The following is a 21205-nucleotide window of genomic DNA, read 5'->3' on the forward strand; positions in this document are numbered from 1 at the left end:
ATAGCATGAGATGTGATATCTCAATGCTTCTAATACCAAACCTGAGACCCTTCCTATAACATAAGATGGGATATCCAACTCCTTCCCATTCCAATCCTGAGACCCTTCCGATAGCAGAGATGTGATATCTCAATGCTGATACCAAACCTGAGACCCTTCCTATGGCATGAGATGTCATATACAACTCCTTCCCATTCCAATCCTGAGACCCTTCCTATAGCATGAGATGTGATATCTCAATGCGTATACCAAACCTGAGACCCTTCCTATAGCATGAGATGTGATATCCAACTCCTTCCCATTCCAATCCTGAGACCCTTCCTATAACATGAGATGTGATGTCTCAATGCTTCTAATACCAAACCTGAGATCCTTCCTATGGCATGAGATGTCATATAAAACTCCTTCCCATTCCATTCCTGAGACCCTTCGTATAGCATGAGATGTGATATCCAACTCCTTCCCATTCCAATCCTGAGACCCTTCTGATAGCATGAGATGTGATATCTCAATGCTTCTAATACCAAACCTGAGACCCTTCCTATAACATAAGATGGGATATCCAACTCCTTCCCATTCCAATCCTAAAACCCTTCCGATAGCAGAGATGTGATATCTCAATGCTTATACCAAACCTGAGACCCTTCCTGTGGCATGAGATGTCATATCCAACTCCTTCCCATTCCAATCCTGAGACCCTTCCTATAGCATGATATGTGATATCACAATTTTTCTAATACCAAACCTGAGATCCTTCCTATAACATGAGATGTGTATCCAACTCCTTCACATTCCAAAACCTGAGACCCTTCCTATAGCATGAGATGTGATATCTTAATGCTTCTAAAACCAAACCTGAGAACCATCCAATAACATATGTGAAATCCAAATCCTTCCCTTTCCAAACCTGAGACCCTTCCGATAGCATTAGATGTGATATCTCAATGCTTCTAAAACCAAACATGAGAACCATCCTATAACATGAGATGTGAAATCCAAATCCTTCCCTTTCCAAACCTGAGACCCTTCCTATAGCTTGAGATGTGATATCAAACTCCTTCCCATTCCAATCCTGTGATAGCTTGAGATGTGATATCCAACTCCTTCCCATTCCAATCCTGAGACCCTTCCTATACCATGAGATGTGATATCTCAATGCTTCTAATACCAAACCTGAGACCCGTCCTAAAACATGAGATGTGAGATCCAAATCCTTCCCCCTCCAAACCTGAGAACCTTCCTATAGCTTGAGATGTGATATCAAACTCCTTCCCATTCCAATCCTGAGATAGCTTGAGATGTGATATCCAACTCCTTCCCATTCCTATCCTGAGACCCTTCCGATAGCAGAGATGTGATATCTCAATGCTTGTACCAAACCTGAGACCCTTCCTATGGCATGAGATGTGATATCCAACTCCTTCCCATTCCAATCCTGAGACCCTTCCTATAGCATGAGATGTGATATCTCAATGCTTATACCAAACCTGAGACCCTTCCTATAGCATGAGATGTGATATCCAAATCCTTCCCATTCCAATCCTGAGACCCTTCCTATAGTATGAGATGTGATATCTCAATGCCTCTAATACCAAACCTGATATCCTTCCTTGAACATGAAATGTGATATCCCACTCCTTCCCTTTCCAAGCCTGAGAGTCTACCTATAGCATGAGATGTGATATCCAAGTCCTTCCCATTCCAATCCTTAGACACTTCCTACAGCATGAGATGTGATATCTCAATGATTCTATTACCAAACCTGAGACCCGTCCTATAACATGAGATGGGATATCCAACTCCTTCCCATTTCAATCCTGAGAAACTTCTGATAGCAGAGATGTGATATCTCAATGCTTAGACCAAACCTGAGACCCTTCCTATAACATGAGATGTGATATCCAACTCCTTCCCGTTCCAAACCTGAGACCCTTTCTATAGCAAGAATCTAATATCCAACTCCTTCCCATTCCAATCCCGAGACCATTCCTATAGCATGAGATGTGATATCTCAATGCTTCTAATACCAAACCTGAGATCCTTCCTATGACATGAGATGTGATATCCAACTCCTTCCCCTTGCAAACCTGAGAGCCTTCCTATAGCATGAGATGTGATATCGAAGTATTTCCCATTCCAATCCTGAGACCCTTCCTATAACATGAGATGTGATATCCAACTCCTTCCCATTCCAATCCTGATACCCTTCCTATAGCATGAGATGGGATATCCAACTCCTTCCAAATCCAATCCTGATACCCTTCCGATAGCATGAGATGTGATATCCCAATGCTTCTACAAAACCTGAGACCCATACCATGGCATGAGATGTGATATCAAACTCCTTCCCATTCCAATCCTGACACCCTTCCTATAGCTTGAGATGTGATATCCAACTCCTTCCCATTCCAATTCTGAGACCCGTCCTATACCATGGGACTTGATATATCAATGCTTCTCATACCAAACCTGAGACCGGTCCTATAACATGAGATGTGATATCCAAATCCTTCCCCTTCCAAACCTTAGACCCTTCCTTTATCATGAGATGTGATATCCAAGTCGTTCCCATTCCAATCCTGAGACCCTTCCTATAGCATGAGATGTGATATCTCAATGCTTCTAATACCAAACCTGAGACCCTTGCTATAACATGAGATGTGATATTCAAGTCCTTCCCATTCCAATCCTGAGACCCTTCCTATAGCATGAGATCTGATATCTCAATGCTTCTAATATCAAACCTGAGACCCTTCCTATAATGAGATGGGATATCCAACTCCTTCCCATTCCAATCCTGAGACCCTTCCGATAGCAGAGATGTGATATCTCAATGCTTATACCAAACCCGAGACCCTTCCTATGGCATGAGATGTCAAATACAACTCCTTCTGATTCCAATCCTGAGACCCTTCCTATAGCATGAGATGTGATATCTCAATGCTTCTAATAATAAACCTGAGATCCTTCCTATAACATGAGATGTGATATCCAACTCCTTCCCATTCCAAACCTGAGACCCTTCCGATTGCATGAGATGTGATATCAAACTCCTTCCCATTCCAATCCTGAGACCCTTCCTATACCATGAGATGTGATATCTCAATGCTTCTAATACCAAACCTGACACCCGTCCTAAAACATGAGATGTGATGTCCAAATCCTTCCCCTTCCAAACCTGAGATCTTTCCTTTAGCATGAGATGTGATATCCAACTCCTTCCCATTCCAATCCTGAGACCCTTCCTATACCATGAGATGTGATATCTCAATGCTTCTAATACCAAACCTGACACCCGTCCTAAAACATGAGATGTGATGTCCAAATCCTTCCCCTTCCAAACCTGAGATCTTTCCTTTAGCATGAGATGTGATATCCAACTCCTTCCCATTCCAATCCTGAGACCCTTCCTATAGCATGATATGTGATATCACAATTTTTCTAATACCAAACCTGAGATCCTTCCTATAACATGAGATGTGTATCCAACTCCTTCCCATTCCAAACCTGAGACCCTTCCTATAGCCTGCGATGTGATATCTTAATGCTTCTAAAACCAAACCTGAGAACCATCCAATAACATATGTGAAATCCAAATCCTTCCCTTTCCAAACCTGAGACCCTTCCGATAGCATTAGATGTGATATCTCAATGCTTCTAAAACCAAACATGAGAACCATCCTATAACATGAGATGTGAAATCCAAATCCTTCCCTTTCCAAACCTGAGGCCCTCCCTATAGCATGAGATGTGATATCTAAGTCCTTCCCATTCCTATCCTGAGACCCTTCCGATAGCAGAGATGTGATATCTCAATGTTTGGACCAAACCTGAGACCCTTCCTATGGCATGAGATGTGATATCCAACTCCTTCCCATTCCAATCTTGAGACCCTTCCTATAGCATGAGATGTGATATCTCAATGCTTCTATCAAACCTGAGTCCCTTCCTTTAGCATGAGATGTGATATCCAACTCCTTCCCATTCCAATCCTGAGACCCTTCCTATAGCATGAGATGTGATATTTCAAAGCTTCTAATACCAAACCTGGGACCCGTCCTATAACATGAGATATGATATCCAAATCCTTCCCCTTCCAAACCTGAGACCCTTCCTTTAGCATGAGATGTGATATCTCAATGTTTCTAATAAAAAACCTGAGACTCTTCCTATAGCAAGAGATGTGATATCCAAATCCTTCCCATTCCAATCCTGAGACCCTTCCTATAACATGAGATGTGATATCTCAATGCCTCTAATACCAAACCTGAGATTCTTCCTATAACATGAGATGTGATATCTCAATGCTTCTAATACCAAACCTGAGACCCTCCCTTTAGCATGAGATGTGATATCCGACTCCTTCCCATTCCAATCCCGAGACCCTTCTGATAGCATGAGATGTGATATCTCAATGCCTCTAATACCAAACCAGAGATTCTTCCTATAACATGAGATGTGATATCTCAATGCTTCTAATACCAAACCTGAGACCCTCCCTTTAGCATGAGATGTGATATCCGACTCCTTCCCATTCCAATCCTGAGACCCTTCTGATAGCATGAGATGTGATATCTCAATGCTTCTAATACCAAACCTGAGACCCTTCCTATAACATAAGATGGGATATCCAACTCCTTCCCATTCCAATCCTGAGACCCTTCCGATAGCAGAGATGTGATATCTCAATGCTTATACCAAACCTGAGACCCTTCCTGTGGCATGAGATGTCATATCCAACTCCTTCCCATTCCAATCCTGAGACCCTTCTGATAGCATGAGATGTGATATCTCAATGCTTCTAACACCAAACCTGAGATCCTTCCTATAACATAAGATGGGATATCCAACTCCTTCCCATTCCAAAACCTGAGACCCTTCCTATAGCATGAGATGTGATATCTTAATGCTTCTAAAACCAAACCTGAGAACCATCCAATAACATATGTGAAATCCAAATCCTTCCCTTTCCAAACCTGAGACCCTTCCTATACCATGAGATGTGATATCTCAATGCTTCTAATACTAAACCTGAGACCCGTTCTAAAACATGAGATGTGAGATCCAAATCCTTCCCCCTCCAAACCTGAGAACCTTCCTATAGCTTGAGATGTGATATCAAACTCCTTCCCATTCCAATCCTGAGATAGCTTGAGATGTGATATCCAACTCCTTCCCATTCCTATCCTGAGACCCTTCCGATAGCAGAGATGTGATATCTCAATGCTTGTACCAAACCTGAGACCCTTCCTATGGCATGAGATGTGATATCCAACTCCTTCCCATTCCAATCCTGAGACCCTTCCTATAGCATGAGATGTGATATCTCAATGCTTATACCAAACCTGAGACCCTTCCTATAGCATGAGATGTGATATCCAAATCCTTCCCATTCCAATCCTGAGACCCTTCCTATAGTATGAGATGTGATATCTCAATGCCTCTAATACCAAACCTGAGATCCTTCCTTGAACATGAAATGTGATATCCCACTCCTTCCCTTTCCAAGCCTGAGAGTCTACCTATAGCATGAGATGTGATATCCAAGTCCTTCCCATTCCAATCCTTAGACACTTCCTACAGCATGAGATGTGATATCTCAATGATTCTATTACCAAACCTGAGACCCGTCCTATAACATGAGATGGGATATCCAACTCCTTCCCATTTCAATCCTGAGAAACTTCTGATAGCAGAGATGTGATATCTCAATGCTTAGACCAAACCTGAGACCCTTCCTATAACATGAGATGTGATATCCAACTCCTTCCCGTTCCAAACCTGAGACCCTTTCTATAGCAAGAATCTAATATCCAACTCCTTCCCATTCCAATCCCGAGACCATTCCTATAGCATGAGATGTGATATCTCAATGCTTCTAATACCAAACCTGAGATCCTTCCTATGACATGAGATGTGATATCCAACTCCTTCCCCTTGCAAACCTGAGAGCCTTCCTATAGCATGAGATGTGATATCGAAGTATTTCCCATTCCAATCCTGAGACCCTTCCTATAACATGAGATGTGATATCCAACTCCTTCCCATTCCAACCTGAGACCCTTCCTATAGCATGAGATGGGATATCCAACTACTTCCAAATCCAATCCTGATACCCTTCCGATAGCATGAGATGTGATATCTCAATACCTCTAATACCAAACCTGAGATCCTTCCTATAACATGAGATGTGATATCAAAATCCTTCCCCTTCCAAACCTGAGACCCTCCCTTTAGCATGAGATGTGATATCCAACTCCTTCCCATTCCAATCCTGAGACCCTTCTGATAGCATGAGATGTGATATTCAATGCCTCTAATACCAAACCTGAGATCCTACCTCTAACATGAAATGTGATATCCAACTCCTTCCCTTTCCAAACGTGAGAGCCTCCCTATAGCATGAGATGGGATATTCAAGTCCTTCCCATTCCAATCCTGAGACCCTTCCTATAGCATGAGATGTGATATCTCAATGCTTCTAATACCAAACCTGAGACCCTTCCTATAACATAAGATGGGATATCCAACTCCTTCCCATTCCAATCCTGAGACCCTTCCGATAGCAGAGATGTGATATCTCAATGCTGATACCAAACCTGAGACCCTTCCTATGGCATGAGATGTCATATACAACTCCTTCCCATTCCAATCCTGAGACCCTTCCTATAGCATGAGATGTGATATCTCAATGCGTATACCAAACCTGAGACCCTTCCTATAGCATGAGATGTGATATCCAACTCCTTCCCATTCCAATCCTGAGACCCTTCCTATAACATGAGATGTGATGTCTCAATGCTTCTAATACCAAACCTGAGATCCTTCCTATGGCATGAGATGTCATATAAAACTCCTTCCCATTCCATTCCTGAGACCCTTCGTATAGCATGAGATGTGATATCCAACTCCTTCCCATTCCAATCCTGAGACCCTTCTGATAGCATGAGATGTGATATCTCAATGCTTCTAATACCAAACCTGAGACCCTTCCTATAACATAAGATGGGATATCCAACTCCTTCCCATTCCAATCCTAAAACCCTTCCGATAGCAGAGATGTGATATCTCAATGCTTATACCAAACCTGAGACCCTTCCTGTGGCATGAGATGTCATATCCAACTCCTTCCCATTCCAATCCTGAGACCCTTCCTATAGCATGATATGTGATATCACAATTTTTCTAATACCAAACCTGAGATCCTTCCTATAACATGAGATGTGTATCCAACTCCTTCACATTCCAAAACCTGAGACCCTTCCTATAGCATGAGATGTGATATCTTAATGCTTCTAAAACCAAACCTGAGAACCATCCAATAACATATGTGAAATCCAAATCCTTCCCTTTCCAAACCTGAGACCCTTCCAATAGCATTAGATGTGATATCTCAATGCTTCTAAAACCAAACATGAGAACCATCCTATAACATGAGATGTGAAATCCAAATCCTTCCCTTTCCAAACCTGAGACCCTTCCTATAGCTTGAGATGTGATATCAAACTCCTTCCCATTCCAATCCTGTGATAGCTTGAGATGTGATATCCAACTCCTTCCCATTCCAATCCTGAGACCCTTCCTATACCATGAGATGTGATATCTCAATGCTTCTAATACCAAACCTGAGACCCGTCCTAAAACATGAGATGTGAGATCCAAATCCTTCCCCCTCCAAACCTGAGAACCTTCCTATAGCTTGAGATGTGATATCAAACTCCTTCCCATTCCAATCCTGAGATAGCTTGAGATGTGATATCCAACTCCTTCCCATTCCTATCCTGAGACCCTTCCGATAGCAGAGATGTGATATCTCAATGCTTGTACCAAACCTGAGACCCTTCCTATGGCATGAGATGTGATATCCAACTCCTTCCCATTCCAATCCTGAGACCCTTCCTATAGCATGAGATGTGATATCTCAATGCTTATACCAAACCTGAGACCCTTCCTATAGCATGAGATGTGATATCCAAATCCTTCCCATTCCAATCCTGAGACCCTTCCTATAGTATGAGATGTGATATCTCAATGCCTCTAATACCAAACCTGATATCCTTCCTTGAACATGAAATGTGATATCCCACTCCTTCCCTTTCCAAGCCTGAGAGTCTACCTATAGCATGAGATGTGATATCCAAGTCCTTCCCATTCCAATCCTTAGACACTTCCTACAGCATGAGATGTGATATCTCAATGATTCTATTACCAAACCTGAGACCCGTCCTATAACATGAGATGGGATATCCAACTCCTTCCCATTTCAATCCTGAGAAACTTCTGATAGCAGAGATGTGATATCTCAATGCTTAGACCAAACCTGAGACCCTTCCTATAACATGAGATGTGATATCCAACTCCTTCCCGTTCCAAACCTGAGACCCTTTCTATAGCAAGAATCTAATATCCAACTCCTTCCCATTCCAATCCCGAGACCATTCCTATAGCATGAGATGTGATATCTCAATGCTTCTAATACCAAACTGAGATCCTTCCTATGACATGAGATGTGATATCCAACTCCTTCCCCTTGCAAACCTGAGAGCCTTCCTATAGCATGAGATGTGATATCGAAGTATTTCCCATTCCAATCCTGAGACCCTTCCTATAACATGAGATGTGATATCCAACTCCTTCCCATTCCAACCTGAGACCCTTCCTATAGCATGAGATGGGATATCCAACTACTTCCAAATCCAATCCTGATACCCTTCCGATAGCATGAGATGTGATATCTCAATCCCTCTAATACCAAACCTGAGATCCTTCCTATAACATGAGATGTGATATCAAAATCCTTCCCCTTCCAAACCTGAGACCCTCCCTTAAGCATGAGATGTGATATCCAACTCCTTCCCATTCCAATCCTGAGACCCTTCTGATAGCATGAGATGTGATATTCAATGCCTCTAATACCAAACCTGAGATCCTACCTCTAACATGAAATGTGATATCCAACTCCTTCCCTTTCCAAACGTGAGAGCCTCCCTATAGCATGAGATGGGATATTCAAGTCCTTCCCATTCCAATCCTGAGACCCTTCCTATAGCATGAGATGTGATATCTCAATGCTTCTAATACCAAACCTGAGACCCTTCCTATAACATAAGATGGGATATCCAACTCCTTCCCATTCCAATCCTGAGACCCTTCCGATAGCAGAGATGTGATATCTCAATGCTGATACCAAACCTGAGACCCTTCCTATGGCATGAGATGTCATATACAACTCCTTCCCATTCCAATCCTGAGACCCTTCCTATAGCATGAGATGTGATATCTCAATGCGTATACCAAACCTGAGACCCTTCCTATAGCATGAGATGTGATATCCAACTCCTTCCCATTCCAATCCTGAGACCCTTCCTATAACATGAGATGTGATGTCTCAATGCTTCTAATACCAAACCTGAGATCCTTCCTATGGCATGAGATGTCATATAAAACTCCTTCCCATTCCATTCCTGAGACCCTTCGTATAGCATGAGATGTGATATCCAACTCCTTCCCATTCCAATCCTGAGACCCTTCCTATAGCATGAGATGTGATATCCAAATCCTTCCCATTCCAATCGTGAGACCCTTCCAATAGCATGAGATGTGATATCCAAAACCTTCCCTTTCCAAAACTGAGAGCCTACCTATAGCATGAAATGTGATATCCAACTCCTTCCCATTCCAATCCTGAGACCCTTCCTATAGCATGAGATGTGATATCTCAATGCTTATACCAAACCTGAGACCCTTCCTATAGCATGAGATGTGATATCCAAATCCTTCCCATTCCAATCCTGAGACCCTTCCTATAGCATGAGATGTGATATCCAAATCCTTCCCCTTCCAAACCTGAGACCCTCCCTTTAGCATGAGATGTGATATCCAACTCCTTCCTATTCCAATCCTGAGACCCTTCTGATAGCATGCGATGTTATATCTCAATGCCTCTAATACCAAACCTGAGATCCTACCTCTAACATGAAATGTGATATCCAACTCCTTCCCCTTCTAAACCTGGGAGCCTTCCTATAACATGAGATGTGATATCGAAGTGCTTCCCATTCCAATCCTGAGACCCTTCCTATAACATGAGATGTGATATCCAACTCCTTCCCATTCCAATCCTGAGACCCTTCCTATAGCATGAGATGTGATGTCTCAATGCTTCTAATACCAAATCTGAGATCCTTCCTATAACATGAGATGTGATATCCAACTCCTTCCCATTGCAATCTTGAGACCGTTTCTATAGCATGAGATGTGATATCTCAATGCTTATACCAAACCTGAGACCCTTCCTATAGCATGAGATGTGATATCCAAATCCTTCCCATTCCAATCGTGAGACCCTTCCTATAGCATGAGATGTGATATCTCAATGCCTCTAATACCAAACCTGAGATCCTACCTCTAAAATGAAATTTGATATGCAACTCCTTCCCCTTCCAAACCTGATAGCCTTCCTATAGCATGAGATGTGATATCCAAGTCCTTCCCATTCCAATCCTGATACCCTTCCTATAACATGAGATGTGATATTCAATTCCTTCCCATTCCAACCTGAGACCCTTCCTATAGCATGAGATGGGATATCCAACTCCTTCCAAATCCAATCCTGATACCCTTCCGATAGCATGAGATGTGATATCCCAATGCTTCTACAAAACCTGAGACCCATACCATGGCATGAGATGTGATATCAAACTCCTTCCCATTCCAATCCTGACACCCTTCCCATAGCTTGAGATGTGATATCCAACTCCTTCCCATTCCAATTCTGAGACCCGTCCTATACCATGGGACTTGATATCTCAATGCTTCTAATACCAAACCTGAGACCGGTCCTATAACATGAGATGTGATATCCAAATCCTTCCCCTTCCAAACCTTAGACCCTTCCTTTATCATTAGATGTGATATTCAAGTCGTTCCCATTCCAATCCTCAGACCCTTCCTATAGCATGAGATGTGATATCTCAATGCTTCTAATACCAAACCTGAGACCCTTGCTATAACATGAGATGTGATATTCAAGTCCTTCCCATTCCAAACCTGAGACCCTTCCTATAATGAGATGGGATATCCAACTCCTTCCCATTTCAATCCTGAGAACCTTCTGATAGCAGAGATGTGATATCTCAATGCTTAGACCAAACCTGAGACCCTTCCTATAACATGAGATGTGATATCCAACTCCTTCCCGTTCCAAACCTGAGACCCTTTCTATAGCAGGAATCTAATATCCAACTCCTTCCCATTCCAATCCCGAGACCATTCCTATAGCATGAGATGTGATATCTCAATGCTTCTAATACCAAACCTGAGATCCTTCCTATGACATGAGATGTGATATCCAACTCCTTCCCCTTGCAAACCTGAGAGCCTTCCTATAGCATGAGATGTGATATCGAAGTATTTCCCATTCCAATCCTGAGACCCTTCCTATAACATGAGATGTGATATCCAACTCCTTCCCATTCCAACCTGAGACCCTTCCTATAGCATGAGATGGGATATCCAACTACTTCCAAATCCAATCCTGATACCCTTCCGATAGCATGAGATGTGATATCTCAATCCCTCTAATACCAAACCTGAGATCCTTCCTATAACATGAGATGTGATATCAAAATCCTTCCCCTTCCAAACCTGAGACCCTCCCTTTAGCATGAGATGTGATATCCAACTCCTTCCCATTCCAATCCTGAGACCCTTCTGATAGCATGAGATGTGATATTCAATGCCTCTAATACCAAACCTGAGATCCTACCTCTAACATGAAATGTGATATCCAACTCCTTCCCTTTCCAAACGTGAGAGCCTCCCTATAGCATGAGATGGGATATTCAAGTCCTTCCCATTCCAATCCTGAGACCCTTCCTATAGCATGAGATGTGATATCTCAATGCTTCTAATACCAAACCTGAGACCCTTCCTATAACATAAGATGGGATATCCAACTCCTTCCCATTCCAATCCTGAGACCCTTCCGATAGCAGAGATGTGATATCTCAATGCTGATACCAAACCTGAGACCCTTCCTATGGCATGAGATGTCATATACAACTCCTTCCCATTCCAATCCTGAGACCCTTCCTATAGCATGAGATGTGATATCTCAATGCGTATACCAAACCTGAGACCCTTCCTATAGCATGAGATGTGATATCCAACTCCTTCCCATTCCAATCCTGAGACCCTTCCTATAACATGACGATGTGATGTCTCAATGCTTCTAATACCAAACCTGAGATCCTTCCTATGGCATGAGATGTCATATAAAACTCCTTCCCATTCCATTCCTGAGACCCTTCGTATAGCATGAGATGTGATATCCAACTCCTTCCCATTCCAATCCTGAGACCCTTCCTATAGCATGAGATGTGATATCCAAATCCTTCCCATTCCAATCGTGAGACCCTTCCAATAGCATGAGATGTGATATCCAAAACCTTCCCTTTCCAAAACTGAGAGCCTACCTATAGCATGAAATGTGATATCCAACTCCTTCCCATTCCAATCCTGAGACCCTTCCTATAGCATGAGATGTGATATCTCAATGCTTATACCAAACCTGAGACCCTTCCTATAGCATGAGATGTGATATCCAAATCCTTCCCATTCCAATCCTGAGACCCTTCCTATAGCATGAGATGTGATATCCAAATCCTTCCCCTTCCAAACCTGAGACCCTCCCTTTAGCATGAGATGTGATATCCAACTCCTTCCCATTCCAATCCTGAGACCCTTCTGATAGCATGCGATGTTATATCTCAATGCCTCTAATACCAAACCTGAGATCCTACCTCTAACATGAAATGTGATATCCAACTCCTTCTCCTTCTAAACCTGGGAGCCTTCCTATAACATGAGATGTGATATCGAAGTGCTTCCCATTCCAATCCTGAGACCCTTCCTATAACATGAGATGTGATATCCAACTCCTTCCCATTCCAATCCTGAGACCCTTCCTATAGCATGAGATGTGATGTCTCAATGCTTCTAATACCAAATCTGAGATCCTTCCTATAACATGAGATGTGATATCCAACTCCTTCCCATTGCAATCTTGAGACCGTTTCTATAGCATGAGATGTGATATCTCAATGCTTATACCAAACCTGAGACCCTTCCTATAGCATGAGATGTGATATCCAAATCCTTCCCATTCCAATCGTGAGACCCTTCCTATAGCATGAGATGTGATATCTCAATGCCTCTAATACCAAACCTGAGATCCTACCTCTAAAATGAAATTTGATATGCAACTCCTTCCCCTTCCAAACCTGATAGCCTTCCTATAGCATGAGATGTGATATCCAAGTCCTTCCCATTCCAATCCTGATACCCTTCCTATAACATGAGATGTGATATTCAATTCCTTCCCATTCCAACCTGAGACCCTTCCTATAGCATGAGATGGGATATCCAACTCCTTCCAAATCCAATCCTGATACCCTTCCGATAGCATGAGATGTGATATCCCAATGCTTCTACAAAACCTGAGACCCATACCATGGCATGAGATGTGATATCAAACTCCTTCCCATTCCAATCCTGACACCCTTCCCATAGCTTGAGATGTGATATCCAACTCCTTCCCATTCCAATTCTGAGACCCGTCCTATACCATGGGACTTGATATCTCAATGCTTCTAATACCAAACCTGAGACCGGTCCTATAACATGAGATGTGATATCCAAATCCTTCCCCTTCCAAACCTTAGACCCTTCCTTTATCATTAGATGTGATATCCAAGTCGTTCCCATTCCAATCCTGAGACCCTTCCTATAGCATGAGATGTGATATCTCAATGCTTCTAATACCAAACCTGAGACCCTTGCTATAACATGAGATGTGATATTCAAGTCCTTCCCATTCCAATCCTGAGACCCTTCCTATAGCATGAGATGTGATATCTCAATGCTTCTAATACCAAACCTGAGACCCTTCCTATAATGAGATGGGATATCCAACTCCTTCCCATTCCAATCCTGAGACCCTTCCGATAGCAGAGATGTGATATCTCAATGCTTACACCAAACCTGAGACCCTTCCTATGGCATGAGATGTCAAATACAACTCCTTCCGATTCCAATCCTGAGACCCTTCCTATAGCATGAGATGTGATATCTCAATGCTTCTAATAATAAACCTGAGATCCTTCCTATAACATGAGATGTGATATCCAACTCCTTCCCATTCCAAACCTGAGACCCTTCCGATTGCATGAGATGTGATATCAAACTCCTTCCCATTCCAATCCTGAGATAGCTTGAGATGTGATATCCAACTCCTTCCCATTCCAATCCTGAGACCCTTCCTATACCATGAGATGTGATATCTCAATGCTTCTAATACCAAACCTGACACCCGTCCTAAAACATGAGATGTGAGATCCAAATCCTTCCCCTTCCAAACCTGAGATCTTTCCTTTAGCATGAGATGTGATATCCAACTCCTTCCCATTCCAATCCTGAGACCCTTCCTATAGCATGATATGTGATATCACAATTTTTCTAATACCAAACCTGAGATCCTTCCTATAACATGAGATGTGTATCTAACTCTTTCCCATTCCAAACCTGAGACCCTTCATATAGCCCGAGATGTGATATCTTAATGCTTCTAAAACCAAACCTGAGAACCATCCAATAACATATGTGAAATCCAAATCCTTCCCTTTCCAAACCTGAGACCCTTCCGATAGCATTACATGTGATATCTCAATGCTTCTAAAACCAAACATGAGAACCATCCTATAACATGAGATGTGAAATCCAAATCCTTCCCTTTCCAAACCTTAGACCCTCCCTATAGCATGGGATGTGATATCTAAGTCCTTCCCATTCCTATCCTGAGACCCTTCCGATAGCAGAGATGTGATATCTCAATGCTTGGACCAAACCTGAGACCCTTCCTATGACATGAGATGTGATATCTCAATGCTTCTATCAAACCTGAGTCCCTTCCTTTAGCATGAGATGTGATATCCAACTCCTTCCCATTCCAATCCTGAGACCCTTCCTATAGCATGAGATGTGATATCTCAATGCTTCTATCAAACCTGAGTCCCTTCCTTTAGCATGAGATGTGATATCCAACTCCTTCCCATTCCAATCCTGAGACCCTTCCTATAGCATGAGATGTGATATTTCAAAGCTTCTAATACCAAACCTGGGACCCGTCCTATAACATGAGATATGATATCCAAATCCTTCCCCTTCCAAACCTGAGACCCTTCCTTTAGCATGAGATGTGATATCCAAATCCTTCCCATTCAAATCCTGAAACCCTTCCTATAGCATGAGATGTGATATCTCAATGTTTCTAATAAAAAACCTGAGACTCTTCCTATAGCAAGAGATGTGATATCCAAATCCTTCCCATTCCAATCCTGAGACCCTTCCTATAACATGAGATGTGATATCTCAATGCCTCTAATACCAAATCTGAGATCCTTCCTATAACATGAGATGTGATATCCAACTCCTTCCCATTGCAATCTTGAGACCGTTTCTATAGCATGAGATGTGATATCTCAATGCTTATACCAAACCTGAGACCCTTCCTATAGCATGAGATGTGATATCCAAATCCTTCCCATTCCAATCGTGAGACCCTTCCTATAGCATGAGATGTGATATCTCAATGCCTCTAATACCAAACCTGAGATCCTACCTCTAAAATGAAATTTGATATGCAACTCCTTCCCCTTCCAAACCTGATAGCCTTCCTATAGCATGAGATGTGATATCCAAGTCCTTCCCATTCCAATCCTGATACCCTTCCTATAACATGAGATGTGATATTCAATTCCTTCCCATTCCAACCTGAGACCCTTCCTATAGCATGAGATGGGATATCCAACTCCTTCCAAATCCAATCCTGATACCCTTCCGATAGCATGAGATGTGATATCCCAATGCTTCTACAAAACCTGAGACCCATACCATGGCATGAGATGTGATATCAAACTCCTTCCCATTCCAATCCTGACACCCTTCCCATAGCTTGAGATGTGATATCCAACTCCTTCCCATTCCAATTCTGAGACCCGTCCTATACCATGGGACTTGATATCTCAATGCTTCTAATACCAAACCTGAGACCGGTCCTATAACATGAGATGTGATATCCAAATCCTTCCCCTTCCAAACCTTAGACCCTTCCTTTATCATTAGATGTGATATTCAAGTCGTTCCCATTCCAATCCTCAGACCCTTCCTATAGCATGAGATGTGATATCTCAATGCTTCTAATACCAAACCTGAGACCCTTGCTATAACATGAGATGTGATATTCAAGTCCTTCCCATTCCAAACCTGAGACCCTTCCTATAATGAGATGGGATATCCAACTCCTTCCCATTTCAATCCTGAGAACCTTCTGATAGCAGAGATGTGATATCTCAATGCTTAGACCAAACCTGAGACCCTTCCTATAACATGAGATGTGATATCCAACTCCTTCCCGTTCCAAACCTGAGACCCTTTCTATAGCAAGAATCTAATATCCAACTCCTTCCCATTCCAATCCCGAGACCATTCCTATAGCATGAGATGTGATATCTCAATGCTTCTAATACCAAACCTGAGATCCTTCCTATGACATGAGATGTGATATCCAACTCCTTCCCCTTGCAAACCTGAGAGCCTTCCTATAGCATGAGATGTGATATCGAAGTATTTCCCATTCCAATCCTGAGACCCTTCCTATAACATGAGATGTGATATCCAACTCCTTCCCATTCCAACCTGAGACCCTTCCTATAGCATGAGATGGGATATCCAACTACTTCCAAATCCAATCCTGATACCCTTCCGATAGCATGAGATGTGATATCTCAATCCCTCTAATACCAAACCTGAGATCCTTCCTATAACATGAGATGTGATATCAAAATCCTTCCCCTTCCAAACCTGAGACCCTCCCTTTAGCATGAGATGTGATATCCAACTCCTTCCCATTCCAATCCTGAGACCCTTCTGATAGCATGAGATGTGATATTCAATGCCTCTAATACCAAACCTGAGATCCTACCTCTAACATGAAATGTGATATCCAACTCCTTCCCTTTCCAAACGTGAGAGCCTCCCTATAGCATGAGATGGGATATTCAAGTCCTTCCCATTCCAATCCTGAGACCCTTCCTATAGCATGAGATGTGATATCTCAATGCTTCTAATACCAAACCTGAGACCCTTCCTATAACATAAGATGGGATATCCAACTCCTTCCCATTCCAATCCTGAGACCCTTCCGATAGCAGAGATGTGATATCTCAATGCTGATACCAAACCTGAGACCCTTCCTATGGCATGAGATGTCATATACAACTCCTTCCCATTCCAATCCTGAGACCTTTCCTATAGCATGAGATGTGATATCTCAATGCGTATACCAAACCTGAGACCCTTCCTATAGCATGAGATGTGATATCCAACTCCTTCCCATTCCAATCCTGAGACCCTTCCTATAACATGAGATGTGATGTCTCAATGCTTCTAATACCAAACCTGAGATCCTTCCTATGGCATGAGATGTCATATAAAACTCCTTCCCATTCCATTCCTGAGACCCTTCGTATAGCATGAGATGTGATATCCAACTCCTTCCCATTCCAATCCTGAGACCCTTCCTATAGCATGAGATGTGATATCCAAATCCTTCCCATTCCAATCGTGAGACCCTTCCAATAGCATGAGATGTGATATCCAAAACCTTCCCTTTCCAAAACTGAGAGCCTACCTATAGCATGAAATGTGATATCCAACTCCTTCCCATTCCAATCCTGAGACCCTTCCTATAGCATGAGATGTGATATCTCAATGCTTATACCAAACCTGAGACCCTTCCTATAGCATGAGATGTGATATCCAAATCCTTCCCATTCCAATCCTGAGACCCTTCCTATAGCATGAGATGTGATATCCAAATCCTTCCCCTTCCAAACCTGAGACCCTCCCTTTAGCATGAGATGTGATATCCAACTCCTTCCCATTCCAATCCTGAGACCCTTCTGATAGCATGCGATGTTATATCTCAATGCCTCTAATACCAAACCTGAGATCCTACCTCTAACATGAAATGTGATATCCAACTCCTTCTCCTTCTAAACCTGGGAGCCTTCCTATAACATGAGATGTGATATCGAAGTGCTTCCCATTCCAATCCTGAGACCCTTCCTATAACATGAGATGTGATATCCAACTCCTTCCCATTCCAATCCTGAGACCCTTCCTATAGCATGAGATGTGATGTCTCAATGCTTCTAATACCAAATCTGAGATCCTTCCTATAACATGAGATGTGATATCCAACTCCTTCCCATTGCAATCTTGAGACCGTTTCTATAGCATGAGATGTGATATCTCAATGCTTATACCAAACCTGAGACCCTTCCTATAGCATGAGATGTGATATCCAAATCCTTCCCATTCCAATCGTGAGACCCTTCCTATAGCATGAGATGTGATATCTCAATGCCTCTAATACCAAACCTGAGATCCTACCTCTAAAATGAAATTTGATATGCAACTCCTTCCCCTTCCAAACCTGATAGCCTTCCTATAGCATGAGATGTGATATCCAAGTCCTTCCCATTCCAATCCTGATACCCTTCCTATAACATGAGATGTGATATTCAATTCCTTCCCATTCCAACCTGAGACCCTTCCTATAGCATGAGATGGGATATCCAACTCCTTCCAAATCCAATCCTGATACCCTTCCGATAGCATGAGATGTGATATCCCAATGCTTCTACAAAACCTGAGACCCATACCATGGCATGAGATGTGATATCAAACTCCTTCCCATTCCAATCCTGACACCCTTCCCATAGCTTGAGATGTGATATCCAACTCCTTCCCATTCCAATTCTGAGACCCGTCCTATACCATGGGACTTGATATCTCAATGCTTCTAATACCAAACCTGAGACCGGTCCTATAACATGAGATGTGATATCCAAATCCTTCCCCTTCCAAACCTGAGACCCTTCCTTTATCATTAGATGTGATATCCAAGTCGTTCCCATTCCAATCCTGAGACCCTTCCTATAGCATGAGATGTGATATCTCAATGCTTCTAATACCAAACCTGAGACCCTTGCTATAACATGAGATGTGATATTCAAGTCCTTCCCATTCCAATCCTGAGACCCTTCCTATAGCATGAGATGTGATATCTCAATGCTTCTAATACCAAACCTGAGACCCTTCCTATAATGAGATGGGATATCCAACTCCTTCCCATTCCAATCCTGAGACCCTTCCGATAGCAGAGATGTGATATCTCAATGCTTACACCAAACCTGAGACCCTTCCTATGGCATGAGATGTCAAATACAACTCCTTCCGATTCCAATCCTGAGACCCTTCCTATAGCATGAGATGTGATATCTCAATGCTTCTAATAATAAACCTGAGATCCTTCCTATAACATGAGATGTGATATCCAACTCCTTCCCATTCCAAACCTGAGACCCTTCCGATTGCATGAGATGTGATATCAAACTCCTTCCCATTCCAATCCTGAGATAGCTTGAGATGTGATATCCAACTCCTTCCCATTCCAATCCTGAGACCCTTCCTATACCATGAGATGTGATATCTCAATGCTTCTAATACCAAACCTGACACCCGTCCTAAAACATGAGATGTGAGATCCAAATCCTTCCCCTTCCAAACCTGAGATCTTTCCTTTAGCATGAGATGTGATATCCAACTCCTTCCCATTCCAATCCTGAGACCCTTCCTATAGCATGATATGTGATATCACAATTTTTCTAATACCAAACCTGAGATCCTTCCTATAACATGAGATGTGTATCTAACTCTTTCCCATTCCAAACCTGAGACCCTTCCTATAGCCCGAGATGTGATATCTTAATGCTTCTAAAACCAAACCTGAGAACCATCCAATAACATATGTGAAATCCAAATCCTTCCCTTTCCAAACCTGAGACCCTTCCGATAGCATTACATGTGATATCTCAATGCTTCTAAAACCAAACATGAGAACCATCCTATAACATGAGATGTGAAATCCAAATCCTTCCCTTTCCAAACCTTAGACCCTCCCTATAGCATGGGATGTGATATCTAAGTCCTTCCCATTCCTATCCTGAGACCCTTCCGATAGCAGAGATGTGATATCTCAATGCTTGGACCAAACCTGAGACCCTTCCTATGACATGAGATGTGATATCTCAATGCTTCTATCAAACCTGAGTCCCTTCCTTTAGCATGAGATGTGATATCCAACTCCTTCCCATTCCAATCCTGAGACCCTTCCTATAGCATGAGATGTGATATCTCAATGCTTCTATCAAACCTGAGTCCCTTCCTTTAGCATGAGATGTGATATCCAACTCCTTCCCATTCCAATCCTGAGACCCTTCCTATAGCATGAGATGTGATATTTCAAAGCTTCTAATACCAAACCTGGGACCCGTCCTATAACATGAGATATGATATCCAAATCCTTCCCCTTCCAAACCTGAGACCCTTCCTTTAGCATGAGATGTGATATCCAAATCCTTCCCATTCAAATCCTGAAACCCTTCCTATAGCATGAGATGTGATATCTCAATGTTTCTAATAAAAAACCTGAGACTCTTCCTATAGCAAGAGATGTGATATCCAAATCCTTCCCATTCCAATCCTGAGACCCTTCCTATAACATGAGATGTGATATCTCAATGCCTCTAATACCAAACCTGAGATTCTTCCTATAACATGAGATGTGATATCTCAATGCTTCTAATACCAAACTTGAGACCTTCCCTTTAGCATGAGATGTGATATCCGACTCCTTCCCATTCCAATCCTGAGACCCTTCTGATAGCATGAGAATGATATCTCAATGCCTCTAATACCAAACCAGAGATTCTTCCTATAACATGAGATGTGATATCTCAATGCTTCTAATACCAAACCTGAGACCTTCCCTTTAGCATGAGATGTGATATCCGACTCCTTCCCATTCCAATCCTGAGACCCTTCTGATAGCATGAGAATGATATCTCAATGCCTCTAATACCAAACCAGAGATTCTTCCTATAACATGAGATGTTATATCTCAATGCTTCTAATACCAATCCTGAGACCCTTCTGATAGCATGAGATGTGATATCTCAATGCTTCTAACACCAAACCTGAGACCCTTCCTATAACATAAGATGGGATATCCAACTCCTTC

This window comes from Ambystoma mexicanum, chromosome 2p (genome assembly GCF_040938575.1).
Source record: "Ambystoma mexicanum isolate Mex_15411 chromosome 2p, UKY_AmexF1_1, whole genome shotgun sequence".
Taxonomy (NCBI): Eukaryota; Metazoa; Chordata; class Amphibia; order Caudata; family Ambystomatidae; genus Ambystoma; species Ambystoma mexicanum.